The sequence below is a fragment of the Budorcas taxicolor genome, chromosome 1 (genome assembly GCF_023091745.1).
Source record: "Budorcas taxicolor isolate Tak-1 chromosome 1, Takin1.1, whole genome shotgun sequence".
NCBI classification, from domain to species: domain Eukaryota; kingdom Metazoa; phylum Chordata; class Mammalia; order Artiodactyla; family Bovidae; genus Budorcas; species Budorcas taxicolor.
Window position 1 is genome coordinate 55,694,238 of NC_068910.1, and position 20,087 is coordinate 55,714,324.

Below are 20,087 nucleotides of genomic sequence, written 5' to 3' on the forward strand. Positions count from 1 at the left end.
AGGAGAAATGGTCAAATCTAGGATGGAAATTTTAAATGAGTCAGGTTATGGCAATCTAAAGTTCCCATCTCATGAGATGAATGTAGCGGATTCCAGGACCACACAGGTGGATCAGGGGAGAAAGGCACCCACGATCTCAGGAGAGTATCATAATTCCTTTCAGCTCACTCAGCAACTTTCGTCCCTGACACAGTTTTTAATTACTCTAAGACCGTCAGTCTGTGTCTAGGCATGTCTTCCCAGTCTTTGCATCACGCCCTCTCATTAAGATGGTGGTATATTTCTTTTACAATTTATGCTTGGGGAAGAACAGCTGTGTTCACTCATATGTGATAATATAGTTGGGAGATTCAGGTTGGCAATTAGATTTCCTGTTATTCACACACCAAAAAGTGCACTGACATCAGAATGTCTCAGCTGGTTCTACTCACATACACTTAAGCAGGGAGGAGCAAACCGGCTGAGAAGTGGGGGATAGGTGAGGAGGGGCACAGGGCTTGGGCACAAACATTTGTTAACACTGCTTTAGAGCCTGCACAATAGCCAGGGCTCATAAAGTAAAAGATTGTATATAATCTTTGATCATTGTTTGTCTAAGCCTTTTTCTTACAAAAGTAGAAACATAATATGCAACCTCTCCAGTTTTTTGCACCTCCCTCTTAACCATCATCAGCTTTCTTTGTATATCTATAAGCAGGCCAGCTCCTAGAAGCTGATTGACTAATTAATTGATTTTTTTAGATTAGTTCTTTAAAAATGTTTTTAATGACCTTTATAGTTTTTAATGACATTCTATAGTTGATTTACAATATTGTGTACTTTTCAGTTCTGTAGCACAATGATTCAGTTGTATATATTCTAGAATAAATATATTCTAGAAGCTGATTTTCTGAATGACCACTTTGCCAAAGGCAAGTGAGTATAAGTAATTGAGTATGCTGCTGCTGCTGCTAAGTCGCATCAGTCGTGTCCGACTCTGTGTGACCCCATAGACGGCAGCCCACCAGGCTCCTCTGTCCCTGGGATTCTCCAGGCAAGAACACTGGAGTGGGTTGCCATTTCCTTCTCCAATGCATGAGAGTGAAAAGTGAAAGTGAAGTCGCTCAGTCGTGTCCGACTCAGCGACCCCATGGACTGTAGCCTACGAGGCTTCTCCATCCATGGGATTTCCCAGGCAAGAGTACTGGAGTGGGGTGCCATTGCCTTCTCCAATTGAGTATAAGAATGTATTATTACCCTAAAAAGAAACAAAATCGTGCCATTTGCAGACAGCTGGATGAACCTGGAGACTCATGCAGAGTGAAGTAAGTCAGAAAGAGGAAAACAAATATCGTAATGAACACATATATATGGAATCTAAAAAAATGGTACAGATGAACCTATTTGCAGGGCAGGAATAGAGACACAGATGTAGCGAACAAATGTATGGACACCAAGAGGGAAAGAAGGGTGGGGTGAACTGGGAGATTGGAATCGACATCTGTACGCTATGGATACTATTGGGTCCCTGGGTCAGGAAGAGCCTCTGGAGAAGGGAATGACTACCCACTCCAGTATTCTTGCCTGGAGAATTTCAAGGAGAGGAGCCTGGTAGGTTACAGTCCACGGGGTTGCAAAGAGTTGGACACGACTGAGTGACTAACACTTTCACCTCATAAAATAGCTAACCGACTGCACAGCACAGGGAACTCTACTCAGTTCTCTGTGGTGACTTACTGGGAAGGCAATCCAAAAAACAGGAGATATATGTATACATATGGCAGAAACCAACACAACATTGAAAACCAACTATACTTTTTTTAAAAAAGGATCATTATTATGCATTAGGAGATTTTACTGTTAAGGATTCTTTACATAGTCAATAAATATACATTCTGGAGTACCTTCTTGAATGAGTGTATAAGTGCTGTCTCTTCAGTCGTGTCCAACTCTTTGTGATGCTATGGATTGTAGCCCGCCAGGCTCCTCTGTCCATGGGATTCTCCAGGTAAGAATACTGGAGAGGGTTGCCATGCCCTCCTCCAGGGGACCTTCCCCACCCAGGTATCAAACCTGCATCTCCTATGTCTCTTGCATTGGCAGGCATGTTCTTAACCACTAGAACCACCTGGGAAGCCCACTTTCTTGAATATCAGGAACTGTTGCCATTGATACCTGTGTGACTGATAATCACCTTGAAAAATACATTGATAAGACTGCTCCCTGAGATCATGACTCAGAGGTTAAAGCGTCTGCCTCCAATGCGGGAGACTTGGGTTCGATCCCTGGGTCGGGAAGATCCCCTGGAGAAGGAAATAGCAACCCACTCCAGTATTCTTGCCTGGAGAATCCCATGGACAGAGGAGCCTGGTAGGTTACAGTCCACGGGGTTGCAAAGAGTCGGACACGACTGCGCGACTTCACGTTCACTTTCACTTTGAGATCGTGCAATAGGTTTGCCGCTGCACACCTCTCACCCTCTGTGGAGTCTCTCTCCTCCACCACCGCTGCCCCCCTCCCCAGCTTCCTTCCCCTTTCAAGTTTCCTTTGTCTGCTCTTTCTTCAGCCTCTTCCTCTCTTGTCCTTTGGCTTCAGTTGGAACAGTGGGGGCTGTGGCAGGAACACATTAAATGTTCCTTAAAACACTGTAAGGAGGACACGAGCAAACCCATGAACCCCAACGAAATAGTTGAATGGTATAAGCAAATGTGATGAATCGGTTTTTTGGTGAATTGGCCTTTTCACTAATTGGCTTTAGGCAAATTGCCCATTCAGTGATTGGACTTCTGGAGAACTTACCTGACCTGGCGTGTTCTGGGAAGAGGCAGACCAGTGAAAGCATGGAGCTCAGGAGAGATTTTTTTGTGTGTATAAATTGTTTGGCAACCTGCAGTAAAATGTAGTTCTGTGCGAGCAGAGCTGACATGAATCAGCCGACCTGCAAGTGTGGGTTCAGTAACTCTATCTGACACCAATGGCTGAACATGACTTCCTGTGTTTGGGGTCACTGGGAGCTTCATCAGTTTTACTGAATTTAGAAAATTACAAGAAGGACCTGATTTATGTGATGCATAAGACCAACATCCCTTTTAAATTAGTAGGCAACAAAATTATTAAAGTGCCCGATGAGTATGTCTGGCATATTTTTGAAATATGAGGCATCAAATGGTGTTTGTCTAGTGGTCCTTGTTGAAATCTCAACACCATAGCTTGGCTTCAAAGAGTTACCACGTGTTAAGTGCTTCATTTTCTTTCTCTTATTTAATCATCCCAGCAGCCCTAGGATGTGAACACTTTTATTACCCTCACTTTACCAGGGAAAACTGAACTTAGTCAAGCTAATTTGCCTGTAGTCTTTCTGCTACTAAGTGAGGATGCAGGGCTTGAACTAGGGCTTCCCCAGTGGTGCTAGTGGTAAAGAACCCACCTGCCGATGCAGCTAGATTTAAGAGAAATATGTTCAATCCCTGTGTCAGGAAGATCCCCTGGAGGAGGCCACAGCAAGTGGACACTCCAGTATTCTTACCTGGAGAATCCCATGGACAGAAGAGCCTGGTGGGCTACAGTCCATAGGGTTGCAAAGAGTCAGACAGGACTGAAGCAACTTAGCAGGAACACGAAACATCTAGACCAGCATTGTCCAGTAAGAACATAAAGTGAGGCATATATGCAATCTTGCATTTTCTATTTTAAAATTAGAAAGAAATAGGTAAAATTACTTTAGTTTACCATAGCAACCCACTCCAGTGTTCTTGCCTGGAGAATCCCAGGGACGGGGGAGCCTTTCGGGCTGCTGTCTATGGGGTCGCACAGAGTCGGACACGACTGAAGTGACTTAGCAGTATATCTTACTTAATCCAGTATAACCAAAACACACTGTAATTTCAACATGAAATCTATATAAAATATGAATGAGATATTTTTAATTTTTCTTCTTATTAAATCTTTGAAATCCACGTGTTTTATTCTTACTGCACACCACATCTCCGTTCAGGAAAGCTGCATGTAAAGTACCCAATAGCCACACATGTGAAGTGGCTATCTTATTGGAAGGTACACTTCACAAAGAGTGGTCTGTGGACCAGTGGCGTAGCTGTTCCCTGCAAGCTTATTAGAGATTTAGGTTCTCAGATCCACCCCGTTTCTACTGAGTCAGAATGTTCACTTTGATAGATGCACAGAGGAGTCACGAGCAAGTTAAAATTGGAGAAGCACGTTCTTCACCATTTTACTGCGGCTGCTCCAGGGCGCCCGTTTGCGGCCTCCCTGCAGGATCCCGGATTGACGCCTGTTACGTGGCAGCCATCTGGGAGGTAACTCTGAGGGCAGAGCTACATCATGAAGAGTCCATGCTTTGGGATGAGGTAGGTCACTAGCTACAATATTTTCTGATTGCGCACAATTATTTGACCAGAGTGAGCCTTAATGTCTGCTTCTGTAACATGGAGATGACAGCTGTATCAATTGTATATTAAGTGTTCTTTAAGGAAAGAACAGACTCCCAGTTTTTAGGTGAGGACACTGTCTCCATAAATGTTTGTGATCCTCAGTCTTCTTGTGACTAAGTTCTCACCAATGAGAGGTTAGTCTAAGTGTTCTCTCTAGCTTCTGGAAAGGATCATTACCATTTCAGACCCAGTCTAGAGTTATATCTCTTTCTTTCCTTCCATTCTCCTTCAGCCTCAAGTATAAACAGGGTAGCTTCAGCCCCAGGAACCATCCTGAACCATGAGGTGATCTTATGGAAGTCACAGCCTGGGATGGTAAAGAAGAAAGATAGCATGCTCCCAGATTCCTGGCTGCTATAAACTTTCACTCAAGCCTAATCGCCTTCTTTGTGTTAAACTATGTTACTGTATATATAGACCTTCAGTTCAGTTCAGTTGCTCAGTAGTGTCCAACTCTGCGACCCCGTGAATCGCAGCATGCCAGGCCTCCCTGTCCATCACCAACTCCTGGAGTTCACTCACACTCGCGTCCTTAGCAGGCAGTAAATAAATGTTGGTCTTTTTAATGGATATAACAGACATGGCACTGGCCCTCAAGGAACTTAAAATAGAGCAGAAACAGTGAAGGAAATAAAAATGTGATAAACATTTGTCTAGCATTCCATGCTCTCGGGCATACACATACAAGTACATATCTTCTGACCTAAAATTCGTAATAGTATACTGCTACAGCTAATGCTAAATATGTTTATGTCTAGGTGAGACCCTTCCTTGAATTGGTAATGAGATGTCTCCAGTGACAATGGTGCTTCTTAGTTAAATCTATCTGTACCGAGTTGCTTTAAAGTTTTTATATAGTGTCTGCTACCTGTGCCTTAGCAACTTAGCAGCAGCTGCTACCTTACCAATATTGCCAAGACCTTAAGACTTTGGAGTAACTCACTCTGGATTGTTTCTGGTCATTTAGGAGGAAGTATATATAAATATATATATATATATATATATATATATATATATATTTAATGGTATTTGACCATAGAACCAGGATGCAGGGATTTTACTCAGGTGTACATGTCATTGTTTATTTTGAGATGAAGGGTAGAGCTGGGAAGACATCAACACTTGAATTTCTAAAAACTTTAGAAAAGGTTTTTAGGCCATGAAGGAACTATATATTAGGCTTATCCAAACATATTGTATCACAGATGAGGAAACTGCGATCCACAGGTGGAAGAGGACTTGTGTCCACTGCACGTTGCTTATGAGGGGGAGAGCTGGGAGCAGGGCACAGCAGGCTGGTCTCCAGAGCCACGTGTTTCCCAGGGCACAAGATTCTCCATGCGCACACACATACACACATCCATACATGCACACATATGTGTAGTAGTGGTCATTATTTTAAATGATGGCAGTGAATTACAGCATGACAATGGGCTTTCGCCATCATGATCACTTGGAGCTCTTTCAAGAACCCTGAGAAGTAGACATTACTTCCTCTTTCTACAGACAAGGAAACCGAGATAAAGGTCATTTGAATCCAAATGTATATTTATTATGTCAAGCATATACTGCAATAATTAATAATGATTTTTGAAACTGTTAATATGGTATAACAAGTATTGTTAAGAACCTTTAAATAATTAAATGAAGGGAAAGTGACTGATGGAAGATACTATGAGAGAATATTTTCATGAAATAACATAGAATATTATATTCTTTCATCAACATATATTTACAAAAGTTAAATCATAATACAAGGCAGAGAAATAGAGTTTCAATCATATCACACTTCTAATCCTTATAGGATTACTTGGCTTACTAGTATTCTCAGCATAAAACAAGATTGCTTTTACGTTTAATTTTCACTTATTTAATTGCACTGAAGCCATGAATCTGTCAGGAAAAAGCCCCATTAAGGAATTCTTCCCATTTTGTGAATATGAGTCAAAAGAAGAATGTCAGCTTTCCCAACTTAGTATAGAATGGAAAATCAGAAAAAATGTGGGCAATTGTCATTGTCAACGGAAAAACAGGACGGCTCTGAGTGATTCGGGCATCACAAGTTTTCAGTTTTTTCATGCTCTCAGCTGTGTTGTTTGGAAAGTAATTATAGCAATGTGAAATATAGCAGATTTATTGGCTGTGAGCAGAAAGATAGTCACTGTTTTTTCTCATTTTCTTTAGAAAACCTCATTTTCATAGAACAGCTCCATGACACACTAGAAATGTTGAAACTTCTTGTCTGCATTTTTATAAACTTCTCAAACAAGATGGAATAGCAACCATGGCATGATTAAAACAAAAACTGTTTGAGATGAAGAAAGGCTCAATACTGAACTTGGCAAATAAAAAAAAAACAAATTAACAACAGATGACTGCTTGACAAGAGCATGGTTTATTGATCAGCATCTACTGAAGAAGAAAAGCAACTCATTTATTGAGCATGGAAGCATTTCTTATATGTATCACATAAGAATAAAGAAAAATCTTTATCTTTCTGTTCCAGGGAAGGGCTAGGGCATGGAGAAAGAGTGAGGCCGTCACCAAGCAAGATGGTGGGCCCGATGCCATCACCTCCCTGAAACGATGGCAGCTTCCAGCCAGCCTTCATCCTTCCATCCTTACAAAGCTACCCCTGATGACCATGTATGCGTTGACCTGTCCAGTTAGTTATTCTACATGGGAATAGACATATCTCACTGAGCAACAGTAATTTCAGCTCATTAGGAAGGGACCCTGGGAAATTTTTATAGCAGGCTACAGTGTCATTTGCATAAACAAGTCGTTACCATAAAAACACGTTTCCACAGTGGGTGGGCTGCTGACTTTGGAATGAGGGTGCAGTTGAGGAACCATGATGGAATCCTGATCTTTTAGAGGTTGCTCTGAGCTCTGATGGGAGAAGGCAATGGCACTCCACTTCAGTGTTCTTGCCTGGAAAATCCCATGGACAGAGGAGCCTGGTGGGCTGCAGTCCATGGGGTCGCTACAAGTGGTACATGACTGAGCGACTTCACTTTCCCTTTTCACTTTCATGCATTGGAAAAGGAAATGGCAACCCACTCCAGTGTTCTTGCCTGGAGAATCCCAGGGACAGGGGAGCCTGGTGGGCTGCCGTCTATGGGGTCGCACAGAGTCGGACACGACTGAAGCGACTTAGCAGCAGCAGCAGCAGCTGAGCTCCGATGGGGTACTTGATACTAGCCTTCCCTGTGCCTCTAACTGATCAAGGTCACCGAAGAGATTGTATCATTCTGTTCAACTACAGGGCACTGTTCAAATACTAAGAAATCCTCAAATTCTCACTCTGTAGCTGAAAAGAGAATGAATACCCCCATATTCCCCGAGGAGCCTTTTTTGTCACAGTGGCAAAGTGATTCATCCACACAAGGTCACTGGTAAATTGAAATGTGAGCCAGGACTTTAAGGGAGTTACTAAGTGTTTTGACAAGGTGGGATGAGCCAGGTTAATAGAAAAAGCCACTTAGAAAGGGGATATTTTTTATCCACACACTTTGGTTGGAAACCTTACATGAAGATTGATAGCAAGTTGGAAAAATTGCAGAGAAAAAGAGAGCAGCATTACTGCATGTAAGGAGAGTAATTTGGTTTTAAACACCTCATAAGCTACCAGTGGGAGCTACTGAAAGGCCAGAGGGGGCTGGAGTGGAATTGAAAAAATGGAAGAGTTATTTCAGGAAACGGGAAACAGGGACCAAAATATGGGCTAGGAAAATTCATTACAAACATGTCAGTCCTTATAAATGAAGAGAAATACTGAACCCTCCACCAGCCAGACCCAAAGGACGCTTATCTCTAAACGCTTGTCACACACACGGAAGGGACATGCCCAGGTTTTTCTTGTAATGCCAAACAGTCCCTTCCTCTCTCCATCATATCTCTTGAAGACTTATTTTATAGACCTTTATTTTCTTGCCCACAATTGTATTGTAGGACTTTTTTTTAAAATGTTGACCATTTTTAAAGTCTTTATTGAATCTGTTACAATATTGCTTCTGTTGTTTATGTTCTGGTGTTTAGCCATGAAGCATGCAGGATCTTAGTTCCCTGACCAGGGGTCAAATCAGCAACTCCTGCATTGAAAGGCAAAGTCTTAACCCCTGGACCATCAGGGAAGTCCCCTAGGTTGTTGTGTATAACAAGGCAGAGAAGGGTCCCTTTTCAAGGGCAGGTCAAAGACTTGGGACTGGAAACTCAAAGCACAGGTGATGCAAATGGTAAACAGATCTCAGTGCCCATCTATGATGTTTGGGAAATGATGTTTAGGATGTTATGAAAATTTAGGTTAAAAATTGTTGGCCACATCTAGAAACAGGGTGCTGGGAGGAGTGTGATTCTGGGTGGAGCTGGCTCCACCCAGAGAAGGGGACGGCTTCTAGGTCCTGTCCATCCAGGGGCAGGACATCTGAGGCTTTCAGCATGTTAGGAGCAGAAAAGGGGCCTGGCTGTGAGAAGGGACAGGATTTAGTGGCTTACAGGTGTGTCCCACAGAGAAGGCAATGGCACCCCACTTTAGCGCTCTTGCCTGGAGAATCCCAGGGATGGGGGAGCCTGGTAGGCTGCAGTCCATGGGGTTGCTGATTTGGACACGACTGAGCAACTTCACTTTCACTTTTCACTTTCATGCATTGGAGAAGGAAATGGCAACCCCCTCCAGTGTTCTTGCCTGGAGAATCCCAGGGACGGGGGAGCCTGGTGGGCTGCCGTCTATGGGGTCTCACAGAGTCGGACATGACTGAAGCGACTTAGCAGCAGCGGCAGCAGCAGCAGGTGAGTCCCAGTCTCTGGAGACCCTTAGTAGAAAGGCTGCTGTAACCAAGAGTCTGTCTACATGACCTAACCCCTCCACCTGCCATGCCGGGTTGACTGGTTACACAGAAATACCAAAGATGGTGTTACAACTCTGATTATTAGGACAAAGATTTGATTTGTTAGTCTCATGAACATTTCTCCTAACTGTTACTTTACAGGATGGGAAGCAATGCTTTGATATGAAAACAGAGCTCACACAGTGAAGGGTTTACCACAGCTGGGGCCTATGGTCAAGCGTCAACTGGGTGGCCCCCTGGACGAAGGAAAGCCATGTGGATGAACACAATTGATGCCCAGCTCTGATTCCAATAATTCACTCAGCATGGGAAACATCCAGCTATCTGTTCAAATATTCATTCCAATTCCTGGCTGCTTTAAGGCCTTTAATAGATCTGGAAAAAACCCGTTAAGTACTGAAAATTTGTCAGCAAAAAAGTCAACTTGTAGAGAGAGTTTGTCCATTTTGCTTTATTTTGGCTCAGGCAAAATCTTGTAATCTCTTTCTAACATCAGCAGTTTAAACAAGTTTGCCTCTCAATTTAATTAATCAAGGACCCCTCTTTAATTACGTGATAAAATCTCTTGCTAAGATGGCCCTTCTGTTGAGTCAGCAAAATACTGGAGACAGTTGTTTCACCCTTTCTTCTGAATTCTTCAGGTGTGTTTTGTATATTTAATTGCTTAAGATGGTAATCTAAAATTAAAATTATAGACAAGATACTTGGACATTTGAATCTTACACCCTGCAACAAACATGAAATGAACCCTGCAAACAAGCAACATACGTAATACAATCCTAAACTGCCATTTGTTCCTTGGAAGGAAATCTACGACAAACCTAGACAGCGTGTTCAAAAGCAGAGATACCATTTTGCTGACAAAGGTCCGTCTTGTCAAAACTATGGTTTTTCCAGTAGTCATGTACAAATGTGAGAGTTGGACCATAAAGAAGACTGAGCACCGAAGAACTGATGCTTTCTAACTGTGGTGTTGGAGAAGACTCTTGAGAGTCCCTTGGACTGCAAGGAGATCCAACCAGTCAATCCTAAAGGAAATCAACCTTGAGTGTTCATTGGAAGGGCTGATGCTGAAGCTGAAGCTCTAATCCTTTGGCTACCTGATGCGAAGAGCTGACTTATTGGAAAAGACCCTGATGCTGGGAAAAATTGAGGGCAGGAGGAGAAGGGGACGGCAGAGAAGGAGATGGCTGGATGGTATCAGACACTGGAAGATGGTGAAAGGCAGGGAAGCCTGGCGTGCTGCAGCCTATGGGGCTGCAAAGAGTCGGTCACAACTGAGCCACTGAACAGCACCTGCGCTTCCAGCAGGAATGTGTTCCTTCCCTGAATGCATCCTGGATTCACGGCTCTGGGGCTGGGCCCCCACCTCTCCTCATCGATGGACACCCTTCCCAGCACCCTCCACCTGCTGGTCCCATTTCCCTTCTAGAGGAGCCGAAGCTTAGCGCTGCGTTAGCCAGGGCTGATTTCCTGACCACTTTCCTCCCCATGTGAGCTGAGTTAGCACTCTCTAAGGTCCGCCAGCACCTGAGACCCATTTCCATCTCGGCGTTTCCCAAGCTGTGTCATTTCCAAATATTTAGCCATCTGTTTCCTGACGCACTCCCTGAGGATGGAAATAAATCCGCCTTGTATATAAAGCCCTACCACAGAGTGAGCCCTGAATAAGGGTTGTCATTGAGAGAAAAAAATCATGACTAGATCTCCTGGGATGACCACTCCCTCCCTGGTCAAGCTCTTCATCCACAGGACACAAACTCAGACTCCTTTTTCTTCATCATGAAACAATGAATGCACATCTCTCATGCCTTCTTCTCCCCAAGCCAGATTTTAATTTTAAAAATATTTTATGTGATATTTCAGACTTCATAAATGTCTAGAAATGATTTTAAAGGCTATCAGCTTATTAAAAAATAAAAGGTTTATGGTACTGCTTCAATTTTCAACATTTCTACGGGGAAATATATTGCATCCATGCTTACCCTATTTGCTTCACCTGGTCACTTTATACCATTTCCTCTCTTAACAAGTCTGCCTTTTAGGCCCTACCATAGCAGGTAGTTCAAAGTTCTTTAAATGCTAACGTAAACTTAAGGTTTTCAATATGTGGGATTTCCATTTTTTATTGTCATGTTTACAACTCACAGAAATAGAAGGTAGCTTCAGTCTTTGGTACAATCTCTCTTTCTTTTTCTTGGCCACAGGGCATGTGGGAATCTTAGTTTCCAGACCAAGTATCAGACCCTTGCACCCTACATTGGGAGCTCAGAATCTTAACTACTGGACCATCAGAAAAGTCGTACAATCTCCTCTATTTTTTTTTTCCTCTTTCAGGTTTCATAAAGCATGGAATGTCCAGGAAAAAAGAACTCACCAAACTTGAGATTTGCCTTACTCTTGATATGTAAGGGGCAAGTTTTGTCAGTTGGAGGTGACCAGACATCACTTACGGTCATTTACTCATGATCTGAAACCCTTGCGTAAACAGAGAGTGATAAATCAGGGCAAATAAATCCAGCTGAAACCAACACTTACTCTCAGCAAGTGCCTCAGCCAGTGTGAGGATGCGGTGTGTCTCAGAGTGTCCCAGGTACAGTTGGAGCCCCACCTTCATGCATTCTGAAGCCCAGTGCAGTCCAGGGATGTTCAGGACATACAGTTCGGATGCTTCTACATTAAAATAACAAACATGTTGCTGGAGAACATGTTCTCCAAAACTAGACTCATTCATGAGGAAATTCTGAGGTGGTTTTCCATAGCATTTGTTTAAAATAGGAAATAGTGATTCCCTTACAGAGTAAGGGGAAAGGGACTTGCCTGGTGGCCCAGGGGCTAGGCCTCTGTGCTCCCAAAGCAGGGGGCCTAGGTGTAATCCTTGGTCAGGGAACTAGATCCCACATACACAACTAACTCAGGGTCCCACATGCTGCCACCGAGACCTGGCAGAGCCAAGAAAATGCATAATTTCTGAAAAGAGTAATAGAAAAGGAACTTCCCTGGTGGTCCAGTGGTTAAGATGCCATGCTTCCATTGCAGGGCCTGCAGGTTTATTAATTCCTGGTCCAGGAACTAAGATCCTACACACCACATCATGGTGTGGCCAAAAAAAAAAAAAAAAAAAAGAGTAAGGGAGGAGAGAAACTTGGGGCAGAGTATCGGGGTGAAGCTTACAACCTGTGTAGTTGCCCTCAGGTAGGAATTTGAAATCTGGAAACATCTTTTGCTGTTGTCAAGACAGCTGAAGGAGAGGTCCACCTTTTCTGTATTGCTGTGGCCTCAAAACATGCAATCCTAGTGCCTGGTCTTCTGAGAATTCTCCAGTAGAATTTCCCGGTACCCCTGTTGACTCGTGGAGCACTGATAGTAAGAACAAACCTTACTCAATGCAGATGTTCTTCTAAGCACCTTACATGTATGACCTCATTTAATCATCAAAGCCGTCCTTTGAGGTAGATATTATGTTATCATCATCCTCATTTTTCAGATGAGGAAATTGAGGCCCAGAGAGGGTAAGTCACTTGCTCAAGGTCACACAGCTGGTAAGTGGTAGAGTAGGACCAAACCCAGGCAGTGTGGCTCCAGAACACACTGCTCATAACCCCCATGTTGCGCTGCTTCCCATTCCGCACCTGCCTCCACCAGAGTCCTGACCCTGCTGGAATGCAGTGCTGGTCTGTGACTATCTCCTTTGCTACCTGCTAAGCCAGTATCCTGCTAACTCCTATCTTCTAAATGCCACCAAAATACTGCTCGTTATTGGACACATAAAGACTTGTTGAATAATAAATACCCTTTCTGTTGATTCAAGTATTTGAGTTATTGGTAAGACTTAAATACAGGTACAAGGAAAGAAATAAGGGGAAAAAATGAATACAGCATTATTGTGTGCAATAGAGAACAGCATATGCAAAGGTCCTGTGGCATAAAGGAACGTGGGGAGCAAGAAGAAAGAAAGATGCAAAAGGAGGATTCAGATCAACCTGGGAATCTCATTGGTTGGGTCCTCTCTCTCCCTGATGTTCATGGATCATTTGGAATTGACTGCAATTGATAGGCTTTGGGGTAAATGCATTCTTAGGAATAAACTGCATTCCGTTCTTTTCATGACACCAACATTGTATTCCAAATGATTCCCACTTTGCCTCTTCAAAAGGTATCCCTTCTATACAATCAGACAAAGGAGAGAGTTTTAAAGGTCATATACCTTGTCTTTTTTGTTTTCAGAACTTTCAGAAAATTAAGGAATCTTGGAAATATAGTGATTCTACCAACAGTATTCCAGTCCAAGGTATGACAGCTGCTGCCAATACTAAGCTAACTGAAGAGAATATTTTTTGAGAGGTAAAGAACAACTTTAATCTTTTCTTTTGGAAATTTAAAGAGCCAAACTTCCCTTCCAGGAATAGAAAGAGCTGCTCTGTGCTCCGCATTATCGTTGCACCAAGAGAATTCCCATGGAGTTACTTAGGAGGAGAAACAGAATTTGTTGTTTCCTGCGCTCTTAAAAATAGGTTCAGGATATCAGAATTGAAGTACATGTTTATCTCGGCATCCCAATTTATCCTCTGCTGTTTTACAGTCTTCCTGTTTGTGTGCGTCTCTCTCAGGGAACCACATGGAAAACAAATGTCTGGTGAGTAGTCTCCTCAGAAATAAAAATGTAAAGGTAAAATGTATTCCTCAGTAAACATATTGCCGGGGGATGTGGGGGAGGAAGGCAACTTGCAGACAGATTTTCCAGAAACCTGGATAAACTATGAGACTAACTGGAATCTTCTCTCGAGGGAAGTCATAAAATGCCACGATGTGGAAATAAGTAAAGGACCAAGAGATGTGGTAGAGGGCACACGCATTTCCCACATTGTCCCTGCGTGGTACTGTGTCTCTACACAGTTCGTGGGATCTTAGTTCCCAGACCAGAAATTGAACCTGGGCCCTCAGCAGTGAGAGCAGGGGGTCCTAACCCACTGGACTGCCAGGGACTTTCTGATGTTGCGTTCACAGTTGCAAAGGGCCCTGGTGACCAGGGAGAGTTGTGAGTGGACAGTTGTCCTGCGGGCGGGTGGTTGGTACCTGATGGATTCCCTAGAGACAAGTGAGCTGATGAAAATGCTCAGTATATAGGAAAAAACCATTGATCACAAGGAATGACATGGGTGAGCCTGCCAATGTGTGGCTTGCGTATTGGGTTGCTTTTCTTTGATATGGTCTTTGGTCATGGTAAGCAAGGACACTTGATACTGTATGGAATTGTGTTCAAAGCAAAATTCACGTGTGAGTCCTCCTCTTTTATTTTCTTGTACCAGTGGTGACTTGGAAGATGGGTATTGGATTTGGGGGTTGTCTGGATCTTAAGCAGGATCACTCTGCAGAGATGAATGCATTTCAAAAATGGCAGAATTTTGGTCTGAGGTGTTGTCTAGTGGGGGGTCGCATTAATCGAGGGTCTCATTAATCACCTTGTTCCTCAAAAAAACACATAGTCACCATCTTAAATGGCCTGGGGTCATTGTCATTTAAAGTCTTACCTGGCTTTCCGAATGTTAAAATCATTTCAGACTAACAACAACAAAGCTTCAATAATCATACAAAGAATTACTGTTTAGTTGGGATTCCCCAAGTGTTAGTCTTTCTCACATTTGTTGCTTATTTTCTCTGTTTCCTTGAATTACAGACTCACTGATATCTTAGGGCACATTAATATTTCCTTTTTAAGCTGCTTCTAAAAATCCTAGTTGCTATTTAATTTTCATGGCCTGACATGACAAGAATGATGTAACTTATCCATGGTCAGAGAACTGAATATACTGCAATCATCATTTGCTTCTATTGTTAAGATCAGTTAAAAACTAGGGTAGACCCCAGAATTCCAGGAGCAGGTCTAATGAGAATCAGGGACACATGCACCTGATCCCTGGTGTTTTGTGTTTCAGTCTCATAGACCTTTCATTTCAAAGCAGAGCCTTGAGCATGCGGTCAGGTGTGTTCTCTGCCCAACGAAGTGAGAGGCAGCAAGAGGTAGGCACGAGGCGGAACATAAATTTGATAAATGTGGGTGAAATCAGTACCAATGTAGGAGAATAAATAGAGTTTTGATTAATGGAATTATTTTTTGAAATCCATTTGCAACATAACATCTTGAGAAACTAGGGCTGAACTATCAAATCCCAGCTCCACACACCCTGCCAGCTTTGTATTGTGTGTGTTCTGATACCTTCACACAAGCAGTGTGTGTGTGTGTATTTGTGTATGCATGCGGGTGGAACAAACTTCACTGCATGGAAAACATGAATATATGATGAAATATATTTTTAAATAAAAGCAGTTGTAATACTGTGTGGAAGTGTAAAAAGTTAGGTGGACGTTTCTATGTGCATGGTCTATATGGCCTTCTGCTGCTAAGTCGCTTCAGTCGTGTCCGACTCTGTGCGACCACATAGACGGCAGCCCACCAGGCTCCCCTGTCCCTGGGATTCTCCAGGCAAGAACGCTGGAGGGGGTTGCCATTTCCTTCTCCAATGCATGAAAGTGAAAAGTGAAAGTGAAGTCGCTCAGTCGTGTTCGACTCTTTGTGACCCCATGGACTGTAGCCCACCAGACTCCTCTGCCCATGGGATTTTCCAGGCAAGAGTACTGGAGTGGGGTGCCATTGCCTTTTCCGATATTGCCTTCTAGATAGAGTGTATTTTGCACTTTTTATGACCAGCTGGTGTCCAGGTCATTTCATGAATAGGGACGGTTTGTTGTATCTTTTGGTATTGTCCAAGGTCAGCAAATAGCTGCCATTCATTGAATTGTCACAATTATTTGTTCATAATTAAGTATTCAAGAAAGTGTTTTAACCTAATTATTTGAAAAGATATATTGCCATCACATTAGAATTGTGTGGGGCATGGCTTGACCTGTGGCATTTTAAGTCAGATCAAGGTAATCATCCTTCGTTTTAAAAGCTTCCTGTTAACCCTCCTACACTGTTGGTGGGAATGTAAACTGGTGCAGCCACTACAGAGAACAGTATAGAGGTTCCCTTAAAAAACTAAAAATAGAACTACCATCTGATCCTACAATCCTGCTCCTGGGCTTATATCCGGACAAAACCATAACTCGAAAAGATACATGCACCCCAGTGTTCATTGCAGAGCTGTTTACGATTGCCAAGACATGGAAGCAACCTAGATGTCTATCGGCAGAAGAACAGATAAGAAGGTGTGGTACACGTGTACAGTGTAATAACCCTCAGCCATAAAAAGAATGAAATGATGCCATTGGCAGCAACATGGATGCACCTAGAGATGGTCATATGAAGCAGGCCAGGCAAATATCACATGATATCACTGGAGCGTGGAATCTAAAAAATGAAACAGCAGAAACAGACCTACAGACACAGAAAACAAACTTACGGTGACCAAAGCAGAAAGCGGGGGAGGGATAAATTAGGAGTTTGGGATTAACATATACACACTACCTTATCTAAATAGATAACTAACAGAGACCTACCATATAGCACAGGTAACATTATTCAATATTTTGTAACAACCTATAAAAAAAAATCTGAAAAGGAATATACATATATATATATACACACACACATTTATACAAAACAGAATCAAACCTCATATACAGACTACTGGGAGAAAATTACCTTGAACGAATAATTAGAAAGCGAAATAGTCAATGATGGTAATGCTGTGACTAAGGAAAGTACCAGGTGTGTGATGGCCAGGAAACTGTGGGCTGAGGCCAGTCTTCCACACAGGTGTGACTCCCCACAGGCGCTTGGAGTGTAGCCAATTAGATTTCAGAAACTGTGAAAATGTCATTTGTGAGTATGGAGAATTGTGCATGAAAATTAGGAAGTTGAGGTATGCTTGTAGTCATGAGAAGACACACACAAGTACACACACTCATCACTTCTGTAAACTAAAGTAATGATGGGAGGACATTGGCTCTCAATTCTGAGCATAAGCACCCAGGGTGTCACTGCTCCCAGAAGGAACCCAGGGCCTCGGCCAAGCAGCGAGACCTTGAGGGCAGCTGAGGCTGGCAATGCATGGATGCGGGAGGACCATTTCCCTGCTGCGGTTCATGAAGAGCACCTCGCTCATCTTAGTCCCAAGACTAACTCAGGAACATCGTTCGATCTGCTGGCTCGTCTATGACTGACTCCATCCTTGGAGGCTTTGTCACTTTCAGTTCTCCTTTCTTCAGCTGCATTCTCTGGGGACCTGGAATTGGGAAAAGGACACAAAAGTCATCTAAGCCCAGATGTTCCTGCTCTTCTGCTCTTTATTCTTGGTTCCCTTGAGCTTGGGCCCAGAAATGCCCATGGCTCAGGGAACAATCCTAAAACTTAACTAGACTTTCAGACTGAAACTTACATAGTACGCGGTCCTTTGAAAATATGCACCTGGTCTGGGAGGTCAGGATGAAATGTTACTTCAGCAGAAACTTACAAGCTCGTGCGTGTCAGCCAGGGGAAGGAGGAGAGGAGAAAGCATCCCAGGACAGGAGGGATAGTGACTGGAACCTACGGTGTGCTGAGCAGTGGGGAGCAGGGCGCTTTCACTACAGAAACTGAAGGACAGCGTGGTTGCAGCATGGCAGGCGTGGGGGCGAGGGGTGCAGATGCATCGCTGGGGCTAGGCAGGGGCTAGGACCTGCAGATCCTCGAGGGCAACCTGAAGCAGTTTGAACTGTATTCTAGAGTAACCAGAAGCCCTACAAAAGCTTTGCTGAAAGTAATCAGAAGAAAAGAGACTCCCAACTAATTGGAGCCTGATTCACAGTGCATGACGGGAGAGTCATACCTCCCATTTGACACAAAAGAAATGCTGTCATCCCAAGGAATGTTTGAGCACAATCAGCCCTTGACCTTCTGGGTATCCTTAAATCACCTACTTGTCCCCACAATTCATGGCATTCCTGGAAGATAGTTCTCAAGCCACCAACAAAAGGACAAGAAATACTCATGAATTAAGCCATGCTTTATTGGGTGAGAAACCCAGTAATTTCAGCCAAAATAATGATGTGCTTATTTTTTGTGGGACAAAATATAAAATTCAATTAGAATTTCAAAATCAGACTCTATTTAGGGTAAAGTCTCCAACAGTCATTACAAGTCTACTTTAGAAAGAGAAATGGAAGCTGGCATTTAGATTGAAGTGCTTTTCCATCAAAATATATAATGAGCTCAACTGAGGTTATTTCAAACAACATTGTGAACATAATTAATACATGGAAATATATGAGAAATGATCATGAGAAGAATAGAATTAAATAATGGGAACTCATCATGCAGGGCAAGTTGCAAGGGCTTAACATTCATTATATTCCTCATTCTCAAGGCAACAATATCATTAAATATGAAAATGATTTAATATAACCTTGCAACTTTAGACTAAAAAACTAAGGAAATGTCACCATTTGCACATTTGAAATAAAAGTGAATATTAGCATTCTGAATACCTATTCTCAGAAATACATATTTGCCCAGTGTTCTCTTGCACAGGCGGTGCCAAATCTGAATATTGACTCCAAATGTGATTAGTCTGTAAATCTTTCAATGATATATGTTAACAAGTACTTTTTATGTATTTTTCTTTAACAAACACTTTTTAAATAAGTACCTTTGACACAGGGCAATGCCCAGCCCTTTGCTAGGTGCCCTGAGACCACGAAAGACACAGAAAATACCATTTCTTCTTTCCAGGAGCTTATAATCCATTTGAAAACAGTGCCTGGGGAAAGTGGCCACTGTGTGTGTGTGTATTGTGGGAGGGGGTGTGAGTTCTAAAATCATAAGCCTTAATAAGGAAAATGGTACAGGATATTAATATTAAGAGGATGGGGACTTCCCTTGTGGTCCAGTGGATAAGAAGCCGCCTTCTAATGCAGGGTACGTGAGTGGGATCCATGATTGGGGAGATAAGATCCCATATGCCTCAGAGCAACTGAGCCCGTACACCACAGCTAAAGAGCCCTCGTGCTGTAACTAAGAACAGACACAGCCAGATAAATAAATAAATACAATATTAGGAGCACGGAGGTAAAACAGAAGTATGGACAACCCATATATGTGTGTGTGTGTGTGTGTGTGTGTGTGTCTCCTTGGAACTAGTTTCTGGGACTAGTTGGTCCTACTCTTTCCTATGACTTGCTTATGGGAATTAATATATTCCCTTGGCTTCCCAGGTGGCGCTAGTGATAAATAATCCACCTGCCAATGCAGGAAACCCAAGACTGATCCCTGAATTGGGCAGATCCCCTGGAGGAGAGCATGGCAACCCACTCCATTATTCTTGCCTGGGAAATCCCATGGACAGAGGAAACTGGCGGGCTGCAGCCAGTGGGGCCACAAAGAGTTGGCCACGATTGAGCACAGCACATTTTTGTTTAAACTAATTTGAATTAGACATCCTGGCTCACATATCATTGGGAATCAGCAGGTAACACGGACAGCTTTTAAAGTCCCTGGACTGGGCTAGAATTCCGACCTAAGTGCTTATCACCTGACTGAACTTAGGGACATTAACTTCGCCTCTGAGAATGTTTTCTCATCTGCAAATGGGGTTAGAAAGTTTCTCTACTATGTTTTCACTGAGATCACACAACGTCATGCATATTGGTAAAGCGCCTGCCAATAAAAAGAATCATTAAATCAATGATCTTTTTTTCCTTCTTTATAATGCTGTGCTTTTTTTTTTCCTGTATCCCTCAGGGCCTTCTATAATCATCACCAGCTGGTGCTCTGGAGCAATGTCTGTTCAGCCAGACCTTGCCGAGCGACTTTACAAGTTTCTGTTCCAGT